Genomic DNA, 5,992 nt, shown 5'->3' with positions numbered 1-5,992 from the left:
AAAGCAGTCGTCGGGCCCCCGAAGCCATGGGGCCGAAGCAGTCGTCGGGCCCCCGAAGCCATGGGGCCGAAGCAGTCGTCGGGCCCCCGAAGCCATGGGGCCGAAGCAGTCGTCGGGCCCCCGAAGCCATGGGGCCGAAGCAGTCGTCGGGCCCCCGAAGCCATGGGGCTGAAGCAGCCGCCCTCTTGGTCACACCTGATTGATCACTGAGTGGTATAAATCTAAGATCCTAGGTCTTTTCAGACCTTGGTCTTTCCACATGCAACATCTCCCAAGTGCAACTCTTAAGTGCACAGACTGAATTATACCAGAATGTGACCAGAAGGGGACCACAGGTAATAACAGACATAGTCAATGCTAACAATGTTTACATTTTTCCTCTTACTCCTCCTACTTTTCCACAACCTCCTGAAATACCCACACATCCATTCACCCAGCAAGGAACTATTCATCTCTTCCTCCATCTTACCTTCTCATCTGACAGCTTGCACAAACCTGTTTGCAAACATAAAACACTTCCTTCCCAAACACACACAGACACCTCATGCCCTCTCTTATTCTCATCTATTAACACTTTCTCTGCTTCTCCTTACTGCTGGTGATATCTCTCCAAATCCAGGCCCCCCTCAGCAAATCCCCACTATCACCTCCATGTCCCACTACAAATCTCCATCTACAAATTTCTGCAACCCCTTAAACCTAATTACCATTCCTCTGACCCCTGCTCCTTTGGTTCCTCTTGCAGGAGCATTATGGAACGCGCGCTCCGTCTGTAACAAACTGTCGTACAATTATGAACTGTTCATCTCTCAAAACCTTTCCTTTCTTGGTCTCACAGAAACATGGCTGACACCCTCAGACACCTCCTCCCCTGCTGCACTTTCTTATAGTGGATTTCAATTCACTCACACCCCCCGCCCAGGCTGCAAACATGGTGGAGGAGTTGGTCTTCTCCTATCAGACACCTGCTCCTACAGCCCAACTCCACTGCCACCCTCCATTACGCTCACCTCATTTGAAGTACACTCTGTTCGCATCTACTCTCCCTCCAACCTTCAAGTAGCCGTCATTTACCGCCCTCCAGGCCCAGCCACCATCTTTCTTGACCACTTCAACACCTGGCTACTACACTTTCTTTCTGCCGACATCCCCACTATCATCATGGGTGACTTCAACATCCCTATTGACAAATGCCGCTCGGCCGCCTCTAAACTCCTGTCACTCTCTTCCTCCTTCGGCCTATCACACTGGTCCTCAGCTCCCACCCACAGAGATGGTCACACTCTGGATCTGATCTTTACCCGCCTCTGCTCCCTATCTAACCTTTCTAATTTGCCTCTCCCCCTATCCGACCACAACCTACTCACCTTCTCTTCATTGGTCTCTTCTGCAGCTCCCCCAGTCCACACACTAGCACACCCCCGCAGGAACCTCAAACATCTTGACTTTTGCTTGCTTTCTGACTCTCTTCTCCCACTCTCTACCATCTGTTGCCTCCAAGACCCAGAAGCTGCTACCACCCTATATAACACCACATTAAGTACAGCTCTGGACACTTTTTCCCCCCTCACACACAATAAAATCCGTAAAATCAACAGACAACCCTGGCACACCAACCTGACCAAAAAACTCAGACAAGCTTCCAGGGCTGCTGAGCGGCGATGGAAGAAATCCCATTCTAAAGATCATTTCACCGCATAAAAGCAATCCCTTCTCATATTCAAATCCTCACTCGCTGATGCAAAACAGGCCTACTTCTCATCTCTCATATCTTTCCTGTCACACAGCCCTAAACAACTTTTTAGCACTTTTAACTCCCTTCTCCATCCCCCAGCGCCCCCTCCCTCTCCCCTCTTCTTAGCTGAGGACTTTGCCAAATATTTCAAACAAATGATAGTCCACATCAGAGAAAGCTTTACTACACAGTCCCCACAGACCCTCTACACAACTGCTCGGTCCTCTTCTCCCAAAACCTGCTTCTCCACCATTACAGAAGAAAAACTCTCCACTCTACTCTCCAAATCTCATCTGACCACCTGTGCACTTGACCCAATCCCATCCCACCTCATCCCTAACCTCATCACAGTGTTTATCCCAGCCCTAACTCATCTCTTCAACCTATCACTAAACTCTGGTGTCTTCCCCTCTGCTTTTAAACATGCTACCATTACACCCATCCTCAAAAAGCCTTCACTTGACCCATCTTCCTTGTCCAGTTATCGCCCCATATCACTTCTTCCATATGCCTCAAAGCTACTTGAACAACATGTCCATTCAGAACTGTCCTCCCACCTCTCCTCCTGCTCCTTCTTTGACCGCCTACAATCTGGCTTCCGACCCCACCACTCGACCGAGACTGCCCTTACCAAAGTCACCAATGACCTACTGACAGCCAAAACCAAGAAACAATACTCTGTCCTCCTTCTCCTTGACCTGTCCTCTGCCTTTGACACTGTTGACCACTCCCTTCTGTTGCAAACTCTCACATCTCTTGGCATCACTGACCTGGCCCTCTCCTGGATTACATCATACCTCACAGACCGGAGGTTTAGCGTCTCCCACTCCCGCACCACCTCCTCGTCTCATTCCCTCTCTGTTGGTGTCCCGCAAGGCTCTGTCCTAGGACCCCTGCTCTTCTCTATCTACACTTTTGGCCTGGGACAGCTCATAGAGTCCCATGGCTTTCAGTATCACTCCTACGCTGACGACACACAAATCTACCTCTCTGGTCCAGACATCACCACCTTACTATCAATAATCCCACAATGTCTATCTTCTATATCATCCTTCTTTGCCTCTCGCTTTCTTAAACTTAACATGGATAAGACAGAATTCATAATCTTTCCCCCATCTTGTTCAACCCCCCCAACAGACCTATCTATCATGATCAATGGCTGCACACTCTCCCCAGTCAACAAAGCCCGCTGCCTTGGAGTGACCTTGGATTCTGCCCTTTCCTTCCGACCGCATATCCAAGCCCTTTCCACCACCTGCCGCCTCCAACTCAAAAACATCTCCCGCATCCATGCTTTCCTTAACTTTGAATCTGCAAAAATACTTGTACATGCCCTCATTATCTCCCGCCTAGACTACTGCAACATTCTCCTCTGTGGCCTTCCATCTAGCACTCTCGCACCCCTCCAATCTATCCTCAACTCTGCCGCCCGACTAATCCACCTCTCACCCTATTACTCCTCTACCTCTCCCCTTTGCCAATCCCTTCACTGGCTCCCCATTGCCCAACGAATTCACTTCAAAGTACTAACAAATACATACAAGGCCGTCCATAACCTGTCCCCTCCCTACATCTCTGAGCTACTTTCCCGATACACCCCCACATGCACTCTCCGATCCTCACAAGACCTCCTTCTCTCCTCTCCTCTTATTGCCTCTTCCCACAATCGACTCCAAGATTTCTCCCATGCATCCCCCATACTCTGGAACTCGCTACCCCAGCATATCAGACTCTCACCTACAGTGGAATCCTTCAAAAGAAACCTGAAAACCCACCTCTTTAGACAAGCCTACAACCAGTGACCATGCTGCCTCTATACCGCCATGACCAACTTAACCCGCACCTACTGTGTCCTTCTCCCATACCATGTAGATTATAAGCCCTCATGGGCAGGGCCCTCTCTCCTTCTGTACCAGTTTGTAACTCATCTTGTTTATGATTAGTGCAATTGTCTGTATTATGTATGTGTACCCCTTATTATATGTACAGCGCTATGGAATGAATGGCGCTTTAATAATAAATAATAATAAATTCAGGGCCAAAGAGAAATTCACACTGACAGGGAATACCACATAACATGTTTGGAAGCTACATCTCCTCCACTCCAGTTCTTAAGCCAAAGTGCTCTACGAGTGGAGTTAGCAAGAGATGCAGTCTGAGCGCCAAGTCTGACCGCATCTACAGAGGCATCTGCCAAAAAGTCAGCTGCCTTCTGTAATATGGGCAGGGAGGATAAAATATGCTCCCTAAGACACCTCTCTTTTAACTAGATTTCTAATTGCTGCAGCCAAAAGGCTAAGGTTCTAGCTGTTACCGTAGCCGCTATGTTAGGGCGAAAAGAGGAAGTGGATGCCTCCCAAGCACCTTCAGGTAGGACTCAGCTTTCTTATCCAAAGGGTCCCTAAGAACACCCGTATCCCCAAAGGGAAGAGAAGACCTTTTAGAAACCTTGGAAATGGCAACGTCTATTTTGGGAGACTTGCCCCAAGAAGGGTATTTACGTTTAAAGATTTTTCAACTAAAAACCCTTTTACATGTTTTTTTCCATTCCATTTGAATCAGAGAAATAATGCTATTATGCACGGGGAAGCATCTACCCCTTTTTTCCTGCAATCCTTCAGAGTCTGCTACCGACTTATCCTCCTTAACATCTTCAATATTCATAGTGGATCTTATAACTTTTAACAGTCTGTCGGTATCTTCAGGAGGAAGAAAGGATCTTCCTATAATTGTGTCGTCTGAGGAAGAATCTGAGGAAAGGGTATCCAGGGGGAAGTCACTGTCGCCAGAAGAATTGTCTTTCGATAGGTTAACCCTTTCCGTAACATTAAGCTTTTTAATGGGTTTTCACTTCCATATTAATTAGTGTTTTAATATTCTCTAGTAGGGATGGGGATTCATCTGAAACAGTCTTGTCAATACAGCGTTGACACAGCTTTTTGTCATAGGATGATGAAAGAGCTGTTTTACATATGGCACATTCTTTGTTTTTCCTTTTAGCCAGCATTTTCTTAGGTTTTGACTAAAAAATTAAATAATACAAAGAACTATAATTAGAAAGGAAAGACCGTCGGCATCTCACAACCCCCCCAAAAAAAGAACTCTGTCCAAGTACCGGAACAGGTGCAACCATCTCTCTCTCCTCAGATTCTTGAGTCTTTTCTTCTTCCATCCTAGCTAGTAACAGCAAAGGAAGCCTGCTTTAGGGTCAAAAACATGAAGTTACTCAGACAATAAATATCCTTCAAGTCACTCCCTGCTTCCACTGTCACTAGCCAGGAAGAAATGGAGAGAAGGGAGAGAGAGACACACAAACATACTGCCTCCATGACCTGGAAGCCTGTATGAGCTGCTTTATCCAGAAATTGTCAAGCCAGATTACTTGAGTCAGCCGCACTAGCTGAGGGACCCTGGAGCCATTCCTCGATCTCCGTAAGCCGTCTGTCAGACCTCAGGATATCCTTTTTAAATATAGCGGGCCGGAGGTACGTCCCAGGCGCTTCCGGAAGTGCGTCACCCGCTGCCCTCGCTACCGGAAGTAGCCGCTCTATTCCGTAGCTCTTTGTCAATCCTGAGGCAGTGTGGCAAAGCTTCCATGAAGGGATGCCCATGCGCCAGCTGCCTGGCTTCTGGGGAAGCCTCCTCATGTGTGGCAAAACTTCCACAGAAGGATGCCCAAGCGCCCGCCAAAAGACATGGAGGAGGATACCGTCAACCCTCTAGGGACCCCCTAGGACAGTGATGGCTAACCTTGGCACTCCAGCTGTGGTGAAAGTACGACTCCCAGCATGCTCCATTTATTTCTATAGAGAGCAGCCAAGCAAGCGGGCATCTTGGGAGTTGTAGTTTTACCACAGCTGGAGTGCCAAGGTTAGCCATCACTGCCCTAAGATAACACAGACCAACGGTAAATACCTGGAAGAAAAACTGTAGGTCTCCTACTCCAGGGACAGGAAACCACTGAAGAGGTAGAGAGGCTCCACCTTTTTATTCTGTAGGTTTCCTGTCCCAGGGGGCGGATTCTCTCTCTGTGGTGCTGTCGTGGGGGAAGGAAAAAAACTATGGCTTTCAGAAAATAGAGACACTAAAACATAATTTTTCTTTCAAAAATGCTTTTATTGTGTAAATCTGAAACAAATGTAAAAAAGTTAACATATTAGGTATCCCCGCATCTGTACCCACCTACCCTAAGAAAATATTACATGGCCTTCCCCCTCAGGTGAACGCCCAAAAAATAAAAACTATGGCTTTCAGAAA

This window comes from Bufo gargarizans, chromosome 3 (assembly GCF_014858855.1).
Source record: "Bufo gargarizans isolate SCDJY-AF-19 chromosome 3, ASM1485885v1, whole genome shotgun sequence".
Classification (NCBI taxonomy): Eukaryota; Metazoa; Chordata; class Amphibia; order Anura; family Bufonidae; genus Bufo; species Bufo gargarizans.
The sequence above is the reverse complement of the archived record's forward strand: the minus strand, read 5'-3'. Positions refer to the sequence as shown.